The sequence below is a fragment of the Mus musculus genome, chromosome 3 (assembly GCF_000001635.26).
Source record: "Mus musculus strain C57BL/6J chromosome 3, GRCm38.p6 C57BL/6J".
NCBI classification, from domain to species: Eukaryota; Metazoa; Chordata; class Mammalia; order Rodentia; family Muridae; genus Mus; species Mus musculus.
The window spans coordinates 10,285,403-10,303,397 of record NC_000069.6 but is presented as its reverse complement, the minus strand read 5'-3'; the positions used below and the strand labels follow the sequence as shown (position 1 = coordinate 10,303,397).

At 44.9% G+C, this 17,995-nt stretch overlaps 1 protein-coding gene and 1 long non-coding RNA gene across 5 annotated transcripts in view; one reads left to right on the top strand and one right to left on the bottom strand.

Annotated features, from left to right (window-relative positions):
• Positions 1–657: 657 nt before the first annotated feature.
• On the bottom strand, positions 658–5,452 carry A930014E01Rik. The gene is made up of 2 exons (XR_387546.3): positions 5,093–5,452; positions 658–1,485 (listed from the first exon to the last, which is right to left on the bottom strand). It is a non-coding gene; the product is annotated as an RIKEN cDNA A930014E01 gene (long non-coding RNA).
• Fabp12 (fatty acid binding protein 12) overlaps positions 1,883–17,995 on the top strand; it is a 57,307-nt gene continuing 41,194 nt past the window's right edge. For 2 of the 4 annotated variants that reach the window (NM_001357159.1, NM_029310.1), the window contains exon 1: positions 2,215–2,273. The gene's annotated coding sequence lies outside the window, so the exon portion shown is untranslated. Of the gene's footprint in view, positions 2,274–13,421; positions 13,613–17,995 lie in introns of all 4 variants that reach the window. The other 2 variants (XM_006530099.4, XR_001783765.2) reach the window with 2 other exon arrangements.

Below are 17,995 nucleotides of genomic sequence, written 5' to 3'. Positions count from 1 at the left end.
GCTCTGCTGTAAAACCCATTCTTGAGCCTAGTCGCTTTCCAGAGCTCCTGTGCTGGTGACTCTGCCATACCTTCCTGGTCATTTTAGGGCAGAGCTATAACCTGGGCAAACATTTGTTCCAGCCAGAAGCACTACAAATGGCGAGATGACTCCTTCAGTAAGGACTACCCCACCACTGGCAAACGGGGCTAGAATGTTTCAAATACAGAAAATTGTGAGGGACACCTGCCATCCTCTTGGGTCACCTGACTGGTAGCAAGGGATAGGAATACCATGATGGGGAGAAACTAGCATCCATCCAGCAAGGACAATCTTGTGGACACTGCCTTCACGGCCCTGGAATAGGTTTCTGGGGGCCAAATGTCAGGCAACTGAACTCTGTGCTTCCCACTGTCACCCCACAGTACCAATGCACTATGAGGGAAACCCAAGGAATTCAGGAACGATGGCAAATGAATACATGCTGAAAGAATTTGATTTTCCTAAGGAATCAGGTTGTTTCCTTTACACTCATCCTTCACATTCTGCAAACAGGAGTCTCGCATCTCTAAAGTGATGTCTTTCAACAGCTGACATTTCAAAGCCTGCTCCTTCCCCCCGCCCCCCCCCCCCCTGCTTTCCAGTACACAGCGGACTTTGAAGTCAAATACACCAGCATTTAGCTCGGCATTGATTTACTTTATTCTCTAAGGTCATTTGGGGGGACAGGGGGTGGAGAGATGACAGTGTGGGCTTTGGCTGCTGGTGCTGTGGGGATGACAAGCTTGCTTCCCCTTCTCATTACACTTGGAGGGACACAGTTGTAGAAAAGGCCATGGTGATGCTCCAAGCAGGCCCCCAGCTCAGAGCACTGGGCAGTCTCCTTGACCCAGTGACTGTGGGGAAACTCCTGATGGACTTTTTGTCTTTCTCTGCCCTGCATGGTCATCTTCCTCACATTCCTGGCTGTTTTCCACCTAGTGTTGGTGGCTTGCTTCAACAGTAACCAATGACGTCACAGTGTGGCCAGTATCAAGCCAGGATGAGGTCCTCTGATGTTTCAGGCTCCCGAGAACAGAATTTGAAATTGTTTTTCTTCACCTGCATCTCTGAACTTCATTAGAAAGACACAACTTCATTAGAGACAGAAGTAAGTACTTTAATGACAAAGAACCATCTTAGAAAAAGGACAATAATGCAAGTAAAATCAAGTCACAGAAAATTCACAAGCTGATAGGACCTCAAAAATTAAAAGTAAATTTTTAAGGGAATCTAATCCACGAAACAGTCAATGCTCTGAAGTTATAATTCTATCCTCAGAGGAGGAATCGAATGCCGCCGGCTCCTCCTTTCTCCACGAGAGGGAGCATGGTATTCACATGTCAGCTTTTCTCAAGTGTTTCTGAGCTCCTTTGAAGGATGAGAGCTGGGTGTGGTGGCTGACTTTGGAAATGCCAGCAAGGGGGAAACTGAAGGAGAAGTCCTGAGTTCCAGGCCAGTCTGGCTCTGAAAACCAAACAGAATGACCAAAGAACATTACCGTCCCTTCATAGTTTTCCTTAGACAGTTTACATCATTGGAAGCAATAGCCAAAAGAAATGATCCACATGTGAGTCCTATCGTTACCAAACTTTGTAACACAAGAATCAAAATCCGAGCAATGGGGCTGGTGAGATGGCTCAGTGGTTAAGAGCGCCGACTGCTCTTCCGAAGGTCCCGAGTTCAAATCCCAGCAACCACATGGTGGCACACAACCATCCCTAACGAAATCTGATGCCCTTTTCTGGAGTATCTGAGGACAGCTACAGTGTACTTACATATAGTAAATAAATAAGTCTTTTTTAAAAATCTGAGCAATGAATTTGTTTGGATTTTATTCAAAAAGAATAACATATGTCGCAAGCATCTGTGGATTTTAATCCCTCTGCTCTCAGATTATGAGATCCTGGAAATCACATAGAAGTGTTGACACTTTCCTGTCTTAGACTTCAGTAGCCAGCGGTCACTTTGCTTGGTGACATTGGGTGAAGGGCACTGTGCGTGGCGGCCCTGCGTGAGGAGCAATGTTTGCTGTTCACTCTGGCTTACTTCTCTCCGTCGCGTACTTTTCTTTGTACTTTGTAAGCACACTTGTTCATAGTGAAATCTGTGAGGCACCTGCTGAGATGATGAGGTGACGCAGAAGCAGGGCAGTAATCCTCTCACAGAGCACGGAAATCCTCTAACCCCGGAGCCCCGGGACTGCCTCTGAAGCAGGAGACACTGGGACCCAGGGTCCTTCCTCAGACTCTCAGGTAGGAGACACTTGTGCCTAAATGCAGATTACTTTGTCATCATGAGAGTAATTGTGGAAATGCCTGTTAAGTTGATTATATAGAAACGGCAAAGTGGGTGTGGTAGCAGAAGCCTGTATCCAACACTCCGAAGGCTGGAGCACCAGGAACTGGAGCTTGAAGCCAGTCGGGGCCACAGAACGCCAAAGCTAGCTCTAGGCCAGCCGGGGCCACAGAACGCCATAGCTAGCTCTAGACCAGCCGGGGCCACAGAATGATATTCTATCTCAAAATAAAAAATAAAAAATAGGGAAGGAAAAAAGAAAGGGAGAGAGAGAAGAGTAAGAGATAAAGGAGAATAAAGGCAGCAGGAGGAAGAAACGATGAGGGGCAGGAAATAAGGAAGACGTATGGAGTCCAGTTTTCCAGCTTGTTTGAAACTCAGCAATCTACAGAATTCACTCTATGGTTTAGATTGAAGGCACTCACTTCCCAAGTACCCGGATCACATCAGATCTAGACAATAACTTTGAAACAAATAGATGCTCCTCCTTAGTATAACATTTCAGTTTGTACATGAGCGTCTATTTTCCCATAATTCATTGTTATCATGTGTACTATGCTTAAGATTAGCTTGAGTTTGTCACATGGACAGGAATCTAAGTTTGGCCAACTTACCACATCTGTTTTGACATCCTTTTCCTTGAACATATGGACCAAATTTTCTGAGAGTTGCCCTTCACCCTGACCTCTGAGCTCTCTCTGGGCTTTCACTCTGGTTGCTTGGCCCCTCTAATAGAATGGTTTGTAATCCCCTAGTTAACACAAGGAACACATGTGTTTCAAGTTCTGCTCTGTTCAGGAGACAGCCACTCTGAGGTTTATCAGACCAAGGATTTGCTGTATATACCACTTATCTTTTGGATTCTTTTAGCTACTTAGTTCTCCAAAGGCTTCTCTTTCCACCAAGCCCCTTTGTAAGCTTTCTTCTCTTACATTCCACTGAAGTGTGTGTGTGTATGTGTCTGTCTGTATGGTGTGTGTCTGTGTGTGTGGTGTGTGTCTGTGTGTGTGGTATATGTCCCTGTGTGTGTTTCTATGTGTGGAGGGGGTGTCTCTGAGTGTGTCTGTGTGTCTGTCTGTATATGTGTCTCTCTCTCTGTGTCTCTGTGTTTGTCTTTGTGTCTATGTGTGGGGGTTGTGTCTGTGTGGGTGTCTCTGTGTGTGTGTGATGTATCTCTGTGTGTGTGTCTCTGTGTGTATATCTGTGTGTGTGTGGTGTGTGTCTGTGTGTGTGGAGGGAGTGTCTCTGAGTGTGTCTGTGAGTCTGTCTGTGTATATGTCTCTCTGTGTGTCTATGTGTGGGGTTTGTGTCTGAGTGTGTCTATGTGGTGTGTGTGTGTGTGTGTGTGTACAAGTTTTAATAAACATTAGATATGCCGGGCGTGGTGGCACACGCCTTTAATCCCAGCACTCCGGAGGCAGAGGCAGGAGGATTTCTGAGTTCGAGGCCAGCCTGGTCTACAAAGTGAGTTCGAGGCCAGCCTGAGCTATACAGAGAAACCCTGTCTCGAAAAACCAAAAAAAAAAAAAAAAAAAAAAAAAAAAAATTAGATAATCTGTTTTAGTCACTTGTGGTTCCTGTAGCAAATTCTATTAAACTGTTTGAGTCAAACAGCCAAAAGTTCAATCATGTAATTCTGAAGACCAGAAAACTCAAGTGCATTATTATCACTATAATTTAAAATACCAGTCTGGTGGCTGTGTTCTCAGTGGGGCCTCCATGGGAAGCTGGTCTCTTGCCTCCTCCCACTTCCAATGGCCTCTGTCTGTATTCTTTGGCTTTGGGTTCAGTAGCCCAGCCTCTGTTTTCACATGGCCTTCTTGGTTCTGTGAAACTTTCCATCTGTCTCTCTTTTTTTGTTTGTTTTTTGTTTTGTTTTGTTTTGTTTTTGTTTTTGTTTTTTCAAGACAGGGTTTCTCTGTAGCCCTGGCTGTCCTGAAACTCACTTTGTAGATCAGGCTGGCCTCGAACTCAGAAATCCACCTGCCTCTGCCTCCCAAGTGCTGGGATTAAAGGCATGTGCCACCACCACGTCTAGCTCCATCTCTCTCTTAAAGGGAGCCTGTGATAACCTTTAATGCAGCTCAGAAAACCCAAGAGTGATTACCTCATTTAATAACAGCTTATTCTCCTGAACCCTGTGGAGTGTATGTGTGTGTGCCTGTCTGTCTGTGTCTCTGTTTGTTTTGTGGTGTGTGTGTGTGTGGTGTGTGTCTGTGTCTGTGCCTGTAGTGAATGTCCTGTTGATTAAGTCTTGATGTGTTTATACAGTACAGTGGCTGCTAAACCCTGTGTGCTCTGTCCCCCACCATAAGCCTGTTGACATGCCCCTCAGGTCTCTTCCCCTGAGTTGCTGTCCCCTCTGTGACCCCGATTTCACCACGTGTTTCGTTGTTGGACTAATTAACATTGCAGTGTTTGCCCAAATACTTGACAGAAACAACCTAAGGGGGGAGAGGTTTAGTTGAATTTCAGTTTTCATCCACCAAGTTGAAGAAGACGTGGTGGGCTTAGTGAGGGGGAGAACACGGTGGAGGAACCAGGGCCCAGGAAGTTACCCTCAGTGACCCACACAAAGTGACCTAATTCTCCAGCCAAGGTCTGCCTCCATTGCCTCCAAAAATAGTGACACCAGATAAGGAACAGAGTTTAAAACATGAGCCTGTGGAGAGGTTTTTGATCAAGCTTGTAACAGCTGCTTACTCTCAAATCGGAAAACCAAACAAAAATTAATTTTTGTTGTGAAATTTCCGAGTGCAGAGAGATCCTTCCTTACCTTACAGGGACTGTCAAACAGGATTTCAGTAACCGCATTCACAAGCTGCTCATGTGCCAAGCCAGGTGACAAGGACTGAAGTGTATTACAATTGCAGAAGTAGAGCCACTGTGCTGGGGCATGTCTATAATCCTGGCACTGGGAAACTGAGGCAAGACAATCATGACTTGGAGTCCACACTGGCCCACAAAGTGAAACCTTGTTTCAAAAGTCTGTAAAAGAACCAGTAGCCAAGAACTCTGCAGCATGGCTTCGGGCATATGGTGACGATAAAAGATCCAACCTTCACCGAAGGCCACTGTGCAATGAGTGCCAAAACAAACACAGTTCAGCCTAAAGTTCGGGTTATAAGTGGCCTGACCTGCACATAACTCGTGTCTGTGGTGAGCCCACACACACCTACTTCTAAAGTCCCAGGTAAGGTAAATATGAGCAAGATATACTATACCACTAAGTGCCTGAGGGCTGAGAGAAGGTGCGATGGGGCTCAGGGCCCAGGACACAGGCAGATCCAAGCAACTACCTTAAGGAGTGCGTTTCTGTTCTCATGAGGCTTACATGATTTCTAGTTGCTCCACCAACTCACACCTGACATTGTCTACTTTGCTGCTTGGAGAGGAATGGCAGCTACAGCAGGAAAATGGCAGCTTCAGCAGGAAAGCAGCAGGAAAGTCATGGCCTTCATTCCAAGCTCCTCGGGACACGGACGCTTCCTTTCTTCCCCGGTTCCAAAATGTCTACAATTTTTTGTTTGTCTTGTTTCCATTTTTTTCCAAGATAAAATTATCTGTGTAGTCTTGGAACTGGCTCTGTAAACCAGGCTAGGCTTGAACTCTGAGATCGTTATATGTGTTAAAGTCAGTTAAGAGCAGTATTGTTTGTAAAGGGCAGAAATCATGGGTATGGATAGGCATAAGATACTCTGCTTTCAGGAAGTGAAAGTTCATTGTGAGCCAAGCATGACTGACCACAGCCTGTAAACATGGATTTAAATGACCTGTGTGGCATGTCCCTTCATGGAGAAGGTAACACAAACTCCATATGCACAGGACAGGAAGCAAGGACTGTGTGTGTGTGGATGAATATGCAGGTGGCTCATCACAAGTGTTCACATTAAGGCAGAAAACCTCTGGGATTAGAAGTCCTCTCTGTCACCTTCTACAGGGCTGGTGAAGGCTAGATGAGTCAAGTTTAGGGAGACGACATTGCATCAGGTACACAGGTTAGTAGCAAATAGCTATTTCAAGTATTGCTATTATTCTGCACAGGTAACCTACCAGCTGCATGCATAAAAGTTGTCTAAGAAATTCTGTATATAGTCTAAATAAAACACACTGAGAATAGTATTACAAACTCATTGTAAACACAAGGAATGCTTAAGGGAGAAAACATGGAAACTTTACACATCTTCTAGTCACTAAAATCACATATTTAAATTTTTGTAAAGTTTTCTTCCTAAGTCCAACCATTTGTTTATCTTTGGAACATAAAAGAGAAAAATGGAGCCGGGCGTGGTGGCGCACGCCTTTAGTCCCAGCACTCGTGAGGCAGAGGCAGGCGGATTTCTGAGTTCAAGGCCAGCCTGGTCTACAGAGTGAGTTCCAGGACAGCCAGGGCTATACAGAGAAACCCTGTCTCGAAAAACCAAAAAAAAAAAAAAAAAAGAGAGAGAGAGAAAAATGAGTTTGCTTTTGAAATTGATACTTGCTCTATTTCTGCCTTTCCAGTAAGTAAAAAGATCAAGAGGAAAACAAAAAAATCATGAGGTCTTTGTTGGATTCCAGGTGTGGTGGTAGTGACCTGTAATCCTAGTATGTAGGAGGCAGAGGCAGGAGAATCACTATGTCCATGGCAGCCTGAGCTTATAGGACCTTGGAAAGGTGTTATTTAAAACTTCCCTGGACTTCAGTGTCTTCGTATACAACATACACTAGAACAGTAAAGATCGTACAAAGTTAAAGTGCAAATTTGAGTCACAGAGGCGCTTAGTAATTCTTAATAACACTTTCTTTTAGTTTATGACAGTTTTCTTTGTGTTAGATGAATTGTCCTTTTCATTTAATTAATTAATCAAAAAAGAATTGAGACAGTATCTTCATGTAGCCTTTCTGTTGTGCCTCCCAAGTGCTGGGATGTTTGTTTCACCACCCTCGACTCCCATTAAGTTCGGAGCTCCTCAAGGCAATTGCCACGGTTCCCCTGGGTCTAGCGTTGCACGTGGTAGATACTTAAGAAGGATCTGTAGGGGTTTTTCTTCTGCGCTCAGAGTTGCTCCCCCGAGAGTGCATGCACGCGCGCGCACACACACTCACACACACACTTTCATTGACACTCCATAACTTTAGTTTGGGTATTGTTATGAATTGTAAAGCAAATATATGATATGCAGGATATCTGGTATGTGACCCCAAAAGGCATCACGCCCAGCAGGTTGAGAACTGTTGATTTAAGGGGTTTGTCAGTTTCCTCTTTAAGGACCTCTATCACCTTCGTATAGCTGGGTTTAAGGTCTTCTTTCTTGGGCTTCAGCTATGTTGAAGGTCCTGCTTCAGGTAGACTATCTGGGCTCCGGTGACATATTGCTTTGTTATTAACTTGTGCTCTTAAGCTGGTGTCTAGCCATTTGGCTTAGGGGTGATTATGTGTCTAGGGGCTAATGGCTGGGTTTGTCTTTGTTGGGTGGCTTTTTGTTCCTTGGTTCCTGTTTCCTCTCTGGATTTTCAGAGGGCATGATGGCTGCGTGTTGCCTGTTTTACTGACTGCTTAGCTGGTGTGATCACAAGCAATTCCTGCTGATGTTGGAGGCAGGGATGCAGCCATGAGTGGGTGAGGCCAGCCAGAAGGGATCCACAGGACACATGGGCAATGGGGAAGGGAGGCTGCGGCTGATGTTCTGTTGCAGCAAGCAGGAGGATCCTGAGGGATTGTGGAGGCATTTCTTTTTATTGAGGTTTTCTCTTCTCAGATGACTTTAGCTTGTGTCAAGCTGACATAAAACTATCCAGCACAGGACTAGTTACTATTTTCATCACTGTGACAGAACAGCTGACTGAAACAACTTAAGGGAAGAAAGACTGATTTTTGTCTCGTGGCTTAGAGGATACAGCCCAGCATGGAGGAGAAGGATTGCCTGGTAGTGACTTTTTAACAAGTGTATTACAGCTTTCCTCTTACCTAAGTAGCTTCCAAATAATTGAGACTGGACTGTGTTATTTACTTAACAAGTTTAAAGCACAATGCTGAGCAGTTACTTCTCTATCCTAGTCTTCTAAACCAATCTGGCCACTTCCCAGTCAAAATTCCTGAGATATTTGCATTTTATGTCTTTCTGGAGCAGTTTTCTCAAGGTATCTCCTGGCTTCTCTCTGGGGCGGAATCCCCTACTTTCTCTCTCTCCCACCCACTCCCCTGGCTGGCAGGAAGTCCATCACTATTCTCTCCTCTGCTCAGACATTGGCTGTTAAGCTCTCTTTACTGACACATCAGGGACCAAATCGGGATCTGGTGTTCACACAAGATTGAGAGAAAAGATTCTCTGAATAAGGATTGCAACCAGATACAGGGGAGAGAGGAACCAGCATTTGAATCATCATGCAGTGCACACGAGCATTATGTTACACAGGCCTGTGTGAGTTGCCTGTGCCTAGCCCCAGCAGAGGGGATGTGGAATGACTGGTTACTTTGGATTGACAGACAGTGAGCAGAGGGCTTGGAGCAAGCCCTGGCTCTATGGCAGAATGCCTGCCAGCACAGTCCCATGTACAAAGGTTCCTTCCCACACACATGAGCCTGTGAGGACATGACCCTGAAACCAAACCGCTGCAAAATGCTTGTTGTTACAAGATTACCCTTTGTGCCAGTGATACAGCTTAGAGGCAGAACACTCCCTTAGCATGTCTCCAGAACCCAAAGCAAAAAGAGTGAGCTTTGCTTAGTCTGATGGCTCCAAATCTAATTAGAAATCATAATCACTGAATCATATTTGGGTATAACATGAATAAATTTCCCATTGGACTATTGATGAATTTAGTAAAAATAAATAATGAGAGCGAAAGGCATCTCTGATATGAGCCCTTAGTTGCAACATCCCGGACTGCGATTATGATTTGACAAAATTTAAAAATAATTAGACTAAGAACTAAACCCAAAATGTGGTGACCACTCCCAGTCCCTTCTCCATCTCAGAGGAAATATCAACTTTATCTTCCAAAGACTTCTGAAAGAATGTGTGTGAACAGCAAAGATACTGAAGTGGCTAACGGACAAGAACACATGCAGAATCCATGCAGTCAAATCAAAATTACACGTTACTATATGCGATCATGTCTCAAAGAAGCAAAATCAAACCAAACAGCACCAGATTAAGTGACCTCAACAATCCCAGTACTTGGGAGACAGACATACGGGAATCACGAGTTGATGGCCAGCCTGGGCTACATACAGAGACCTTGACTCAATCAACACAAAGCAAAATTGGGCAAATATTTAGCATCACGTAGAGATTTTTTTCTCCCAAAATCAAAACAGTGAGCAGATTTTTGAAAATCCATTATGTCAGACTTGGGAATTGTTAGGCGATAACAGGAAGTTATCAATACTATTGTCAATAGTCTTGGGAATTGTTGGGAGAGAGCAGGGAGTAAACTTTAAGTCAGGGTCCTTCTATAAAGCCTAGTACAAGTTACGCACACTGCCTTGGGTTTGTTAGGAGTTTCATAGAATACAAAGCAATACTTGAAGTGACCTTGAGGTTTTGCTGGTATTTGCAGGGAGCAGAGCAGCATTTAGAAGAGCAGAGCTTTGGCACCAAGCTTAGCATCTGTACATTTCCAGCTGTGTGACTTTTCCTCTTTGAAACTAAGTTGCTCCAAAAATAGGGTAGGCTCTTTGAAGACAGTTTGTAATGGTAAATTCAAAGACTAGAACTGCCCAGAGAGAATCTGGATAGTTCTGAGAGGAACAATGGGCTGTGATTTTTTTTTTTTTTAATCAAGGGCTAAAAGAACCCATCTAGTTTCCAGAAGTCTTTGCAGTAAGCATTGGTGGTCCACTCCCGTAAGCCCAGTAGCTGGAAGGTGGCGACAGGGGGAGCAGGAGTTCAAGCTTATCTCTGAGAGGTCAGAGAGTTCTTGACCCTCCTGGGACACACACAACTGCCTGCCGGTAAAGACCAGATCTCCCAAATCAAGAAAATCCCAAGGGAACTCAGCCTTCGGAGTGAGCTGGTCAGGAAAAAGCCTGCCTGGTTCCTCCCGCCTTGCTCTGCCCATACACAGATAGATGGCAGCACCATTTTAGTTTCCTTCACAACCAAGAAGAAATGAAGGCCCGAACTGCCCAGTCACCTGCTCTCTCCAGAACATGGCAGAGTCACATGGCTCCTACTGTGGGTGCCAGCTCCTGTGCCTCCAGGCTTAAAGCCGAATTAACCTCACCACTTTTGAATCTGGCTGCACTACAGAGCCTCACCATAAACCACAGGGTGAAAAACCTGCTTGACAACCATCTCAAAGCTACGCAAAGCCTCTTTTTAATAAATCAGCATTTTAAATACCAGTACACTTTAGAATCTAATCTACAGTGAGTGCCAGGAGAGGGAAAGATTCGCTTCCCTTTTTGTCAGTAGCTCTGCCAAAACTCAAGCCTAGGCTAGTGCGGAGCTCTGATCCACTTTCAGAGAAAGTTCAGAAAGAGAAATAATCACTCTGCTTTAGAGCTTGGGAATTCAGAACAATTATGATTTGCCAAAGACAAATAATGAAAATAGATCGGAACTTGGGAGGAAAAAAGAAAATCTGTCAAACTCTACTAAACTTTGTGGCTTGCAATGTCTGCTGAAAGATAACAGTGTTCTCAGAAAAGACAGAGGTTGAGGTGAACAGCCCCCTGTGATGACGTGTGTGACCATCCCCTTTGCCATTGTGACCCAGTGTCACTGCAAAGGAGTTTGGCTTCACCAGGCCATGTAGATGGCCTGGGGAGTTACTGTTGCAGGGGACTTGTTGGGGTTTAACATGGACTGGGATGTCACAGTGTCCTGCTCTTGGAGCCCCCATGCCCTTCCCAGCTGGGGCTCCTGTGGAAACTGACCTAGTTGAAATCTGAGTTTCTGTAAGATGGAGAGAATGGTTCTTTGTTACATTGTTGAGGCTAACCCAGACAATGACCTTGAAGCCCAGGACAGGGCCTCCTGTGCAGCTCCAGGGGTGCAAGGAACAGATAGGAGTGGGAGGCAGGGACAATTTGGACTTGATTTTTTTTTTTTCTCAAAATGAGAAATTGAGTCACTCAAATGGAGAAAAAAAATCGACTGCGGTTTGGCTAGGATGAGAGTGGCGGGATGAAGAGATGAACGAGCACACTATTTCCCATACACTAGTGTCTGAGCCTTGCATTCCAACAACCGTCGGAACTCTGCAGGACTCCACTGTGCTCCTCAGTTATTGTTGGGCCATATAGCAATGAAATTCTTCCTCCTGCTGTGGCGTTTAGGAGAACCCTTCTCCTTTTCCCGTCCAGGGAGCAGGAACGGTGGTCTCACGGGGCATCGGGGACTCTCAGGAACCCCGCAGCCGGCGCTGTCTAAGAGGATGAACTCTGAGAGCAGGAAGGACTTCTCTGGGTCAGCTCAAGTAGGGCTGGTTAAGGCCCCGCCACCCACAGCCACTGTACGCAGAAATCAAGGTTCCTGGCAAAAGGAGAGGAGCCTCATGGGATCATGTGACAGAGTCTGTCCTGTCATGTTCCCCTAGCCTCCATCCAACCCATCCTCCTAGCATCTTGGCTGAAGGACAGAGGCAGGGCCTAGATCTATAAGAAAACTGAGTTTGGCCATGTCAGGAAACCTGGGCACAAACCAGCAAATGAACCCATAAACTTGCTTCCCAGGGAAGAATTGCTAAGTGTCCCAAGAGATATCTAATAAAACTAACTTTGTTTAGTTTCAATTTGTAGTATTTTTTTACATGGTGGGCATGTAAATTCAACTCTGTGTACTGAAGTAGTAAAAACTTTGCATTCCTAAAGAATCCAAAGTGCGCTCTTCCAGAGGCAAAACGTTTGGGCTTGCCTTTTAATTCCATTTATTTCAGTAGAAATAAAACATGACTAGTTACTGAATATATGTATTATATCAACCCACTTAGAAAAAGTGTTTTTAAAATTTGTTATTGGCAGAGGGACTTTGAAACTTGAAAAAATGCCCCCCACTTGCTTCCATATAAAACAATACCAAATTACTCTATTACAGTATTATTTCTTATGTAAATCGTATTACAATATGTAAAAATAAAGCATGGTTTTAAAAATTAATTAAAAATATTTGGGGCCAGAGGAGGATGGAATTTGAGGTAAGAACACAAAAGAGAATGTTAAAGGCACAAGCTATATTTGCTGGCTTGTCTGCTAAGGTGGAGGAAGCTTCTTACATAGTAGGGGTTTTGTTGAGTGGATGGTACAAGTTTCCAGCCAATGAAATCACCAGGACAACAGAATCATCCTTGTACTATCCAGGTTCTTCCATTTGGAAGCGCTTTTCTAGCTCACACGCCCCAGCTACCTCAGCCTTGTGATCGCTGAGGCTGTGGCTAACTTGACTCAGAGCAGGTACATGGCACAGGGCAGCTAGAGGGGAGAGAGAGAAGGCAGGCCCAGCTTAGAGTGGAACACACACACACACACACACACACACACACACACACACACACACCAATGGCACTTCCCAGAGTGGCAAACAGCACAGACTCCCAAGTTATCATAGCGGGAACTGGCAGAACTCTGACCCTAATTTCTCTCTAAGGTGTGTACAAGACTCCCTCTGACTTATATTTCTCCAGTGTGTGAGAGGGTTGTGTCCTCCTGTACTTTATGGCTTGGGTTTTGTTTTAACCCAACCCCCACACTCTCTTCTGGGAAGACTCTAGCATTTCCCCTCGTTTCAGAACCCAAGACACCATAGAAAGGAGCCTGCCATGGAAACCAATTCTCCATTAGCCAAGAATAAAAATGCCTGTGCAATTCTTGTGTCCATTTGGCCCAGAGGGAAACTTGTGCAACCTCATCCTTCTGTGCTCCCATAGCTCCTGACCTAACTGGCTTCTCAGACTCCCCTTACCAATGTGCTCCTCCTGCCCATGGAGGCCCAAGGCCACGGGGTGCCCAGGGTATTCATCTGCTCGAGCCTACTCAGGATTTAAAGACCAAGTTAAATAATTCTAGGACATAACTTTTTACTTATAATAAGTGCTTCATTTTCTATCTTCCTGCTGATTAAGAAAAAGACTTCCTATAGAAAACAAAATGAAAAGCTATGATCTTATCTTTTAATTAGCATATCCAACCAAGAAGAGACAGAAACCGGTGGTTTAAAGCTTCCTCCTGAGAGCAGAGCGGTAACCCGTCCTTACAGCAGCACTGTACTCCGTGCCTTGACTTCTGTCTGCGGAGCTGTTTAGTTCAAATCAAGAGGAGGAGACTTGTGAGAATAACCAAGAGAAGAGGAAGCCCAGTGATGAGAAGGAGGTTTGAGTCTTAATTTCCTTCCATCTGGGAAACCAAACAAGAGCCCAAATACTTGAAGTATAAACATTAGCTGTCTTGAAACATTTGCAAGACAGCTAGTGGTATCTTGTCCACCTCAGAAGGCACAACAATGTCCAATAAAGGGAGAGTTTAAAAAAAGATATCAGAACACAGAATCTCCTAAACAGAAGAGGCGATTAAGAGAGGAGTGAGTTCCCTATGCTCGAAGTCCTATAATCAATAAAGACTGATTGCATATATAAATTAGAGGCAGTATTTTTAGTATAGAGATATTCAAGTGAAGTTGAGAAAAGGCTCAATAGCCAGTGGCTGAGATGTTTTCCGGAATCTTTGGCTCTGAAGAGGAAAGTTCTATTTTTTCCCTTGGATTTTTTTTTAATTCTAAGAATTTATGTTTTTTATTAATTATAACTCTTCTGGAAAATTAAGACTATTTATTTCCTCTTGGCTTTATGAGAGAAGGTGTCACTGTGTAGCCCAAGGTGGCTTTGAGTACAAGATCCTCCTGCCTTAGTCCTCCAAGTATTGGGGCTACAGGAGGGTCTCAGTCACACCTAGCTTTAATCAGATACTTTAAAGCTAAATTTCCTTTTCAAACATCTGAGCTTTTGCTTCACTTTCTGCATATCTGTTCACTAACCTATTTTAATTAAACACTAGGTTGTTTGGTTATTTATTTATTACTTCTTTTGAGGCTGGCTCTTTCTCTGTAGCCTAGGATGACCTGGCACTGGTTATGTGGCTCCGGCTAACTTCTCACTCACAGCACCCTTCCTACCTCAGCTTCCCAGATGAGATGACAGGTGTGACTAGCCACCTGACAGTCAGGCATGACAGTCTACTGCATAACCATGCATTTAATTACATGTTTCTCATACCTTCGTTCAGCTCACTGGCAGAGAGGGCATAGAGAACAAGAAAGCCACAAAGCATTTCTGCTGCTTTCCATTCAACACGAGTCAGTTCTCATGAAAGAGGAAGGAGAATTGTTAACTGCAGTGCTAAATATACATTCAAATGAGCATGTGCCAGTGCTCCCCTCTTATTGCAACTATTTCCACAACTCAAAACTTACGTTAGTGGGAACTAAAAGGGGAAGGGGAAAGAGGGGGGAGGGAGGATAGCCCACATCCAGCCAGAGTTCCTCCTATGCTCTGGGCAGGCAGATGCAGGAGAGCTGCCAGACACTTTCCACTCAGCCCCGGGTGGGCATCTAAGTCACTGACCCCACTCAACAGGGGGTGGACAAATGGCAGCCCCCTACCAGGGCCCTGGGACAACACCCTGAAGCTCTGGGGTTATGAGACAGAGGTTCCCACACAGGAGAGAGTCTGCACAGCGGGACTTGAATCCAGAGATAGTCTATAGTTTTAGAGCTTTATTGTAGAAAGTCAGGGGGAAGAGAAAAGGTAAGAGAGAGAAAGAGAGAGAGAGAGAGAGAGAGAGAGAGAGAGAGAGAGAGAGACTAGCCATGGCCAAGAGGAGAGAAGGGGGAAAAAAGCACAGAGAGAGAAGAAAGGCTAGAAAGTAAGAGGGAGAGGGAGAGGAGAGGAGAGGAGAGGGGAGGGGAGGAGAGGGGAGGGGAGGGGAGGGGAGGGGAGGAGAGGAGAGGAGAGGAGAGGAGAGGAGAGGAGAGGAGAGGAGAGGAGAGGAGAGGAGAGGAGAGAGCAAGGAGAAAGTAAGGGGAGTAAGAGCAAGAGAGCAAGAGGAGTGAGAGAGTGAGGAGGGGCCAAACAGCCCCTCTTATAGTGGGCTGCTTTATCTTACTGTTGCTAGGTAACTGGGGAGGAGTTTAGCTTGAAGATCAGAAGCTTGGGACATTGCTTATGTGACTGTTAGCCATGCTTCTCCTGTGGGAGCTGTGGGGGCTGTGGGGGCTGTGGGGGCTGTGGGGTCTGTAACTTTGACAGGAGCCAGAATTCCAGGAGACATGAGAGAACTCCTTCTGTCCCACGTAGGTGAATTATCACCACAGGGTCCAGGGGTTCCACCTCAGCTGGACTGGAGACCAGATTGTCTTTGCCTAGCCCAATGCCCCATCTTACGTTATTTAAAAACAAACAAACAAAAAAACAAATAAGCAAACAAACAAACCTAAGACCATCATCTGGCTCATTGCTCTATTTTTAATTTTTCTCATTGTTTTATTTTTTTAAATTCTATTAAAATGTGACTCAAAGATGAAGGAGATAGCTCAGTTGTAAAAGTGCTTGTGGGTAGTCATGAGGACCTGATTCAATCCTTAGAACTCACATTAAAAAGTTGGGTGTGCTGACATATAGTTGTAATCCTGGCATTTGGAGGGTGGAGAAAAATCCTAGTCTACTTGGCAAGCTAGTCCAAAGAAAGAGCTTGTCTGCAAAACCAAAGTAGACCATGCTTGAAAAATGGCACGCATAATTGTTTGGTCTCCACATGTATACTAAATACACTGTTATGGCTAGTCCTGTGTCAACTTGATACAAACTAGAGTATTCTGAAAAGAGGAAATTGTAACTGAAAAAATGCCTCCATAATTTCCAAGGACATTTTCTGAATTAGTGATTGACGGGGGAGGGCCCAACCCATTGTGGTGGTGCAGTCCCGGGCTGGTGGTTGTAGTGGTGGGTATTTCATCCACATTGAGCTCCGGGCAGGTCTCGAAGTTCTGCACTCGCCCAGGAGCTCTGGCTTCATGAATGAAACACACACGCATATGCACACGCACAGTGATATTTTTAATATGCCTTACTAGCTCAACGGCTGGGCATTTCCACACCTCCCTGCGGCTAGCACACACTCCCCTCCAGTATTCCTGAGTTAACACTTTCTAAATCTGCATTTTTATCTTTGCTGCCCTGCTGCTTTCTGGGCAGCCTTCCCGTGGGGTGGGGCCACGTTTTCTTTCTACCTGCATTTCAGCCACTTAGCCTGTTCCTTCACAGCATGGTCAGTTCTACCCCCCTCTCGTGACAGAATTCCTTCTTCCCACCCCAACCCCCACCCCAAGTTTCTTGCCTGGAAATTCTAAAAGTTCTGCCTCTTTCACTCTGCCCAGCCACTGGACATTGCTCTTTATTGATTAATCAAAAATCAGTTGGGGACACGGACCCTCAGCATCTGCACATGAAAATTCCCATGTCATTTGAGGAGGTAAATTAAGATAAAGTTTTACAACCAGTGCCCTGGTTTTGGGTTCTATAAGAAAGAGCACTGAGCACGCTAGTAAGCAGCACCTTTCCATGGCCTCTGCATCAGCTCCTGCCTCCAGGCCAGGTTCCTGTTAAGTTCCTGCCCTGATTTCCTTTGATGAAGTGCAAGACTAATAAAACTTCTCTCCAGCTTCCTTATTGGCCATAGTGTCTCATCGCAGCAATAGAAACCCTAACTAAGACACATAGACAGATGTCTAACTAAGACACAAAATACAGAAAAAAATTCTTTTAAGGTAAAGAGTAATAGAAGAGCCACATTTTAACTATAGAATATGATGTTGCTCTAGTTGGTACTAATTGGCAGTATCAAGTGTGATAACACATGTGTGTGACCCAAGCACTTTGGAGAGCAGAGCACAAGGGACAAGGGTCATGAATGTGAGGTCAGACTGAGTGACATGGTGATGAGAGAGAGAGAGAGAGAGAGAGAGAGAGAGAGAGAGAGAGAGAGAGAAATGAATGAATCAATCAAGTTTACTGGGCACATTCCAGACCCCTTCTATTGATCCTCTGTTGGCTTTACAGGCTCCCAGCCATGATCACACTGAACATGGGTTTTGTGAAAATTAAACTAAATATTCATATATTCCTAAAGCAGGAATGGCTTATGAGCCCCCCAGCTCCCTTGCATTTCCATTGAGACATTTGAGAAGGGTGTAGGAGCTGGTGCTTTTCTCTCGTTTCCTATCCCAGAAACAGCACCACGAGCCTCCTGAACCCAAGTCTGCCCAGTGTTTTCAATTCATATTATGTCCCACATCCGCATGAGTTACAAATATTTAGGGAAAAATGTGATCCTAACGCAGGCATGGTGGTGGAGGCAGGAGTGCTCTCTCTCTCTCTCTCTCTCCCTCTCCCTCTCCCTCCGCCTCTCCCTCTCCCCCTCCCTCCCTCCCTCTCTCTCTCTCTCTCTCTCTCTCTCTCTCTCTCTCTCTCTCTCTCCTTTATTTATCTAACTATTCCATAAGATACCTAAAAGAAGTGGCTATCTAATTAATCTACTCTGTGCCAGGCAGTACTTGAGGCATTTATGACACCAGGGAACAAAATAGAGTAGAAAACTCGACTGTGCTTTGTGGGGTCTGACTGTAGCACTAGAAGCCACCTGGTTCACTTTTCTTTATTGTCAAGACCCTACTTCCAATATCATTTACTTTTAACTCTTCCA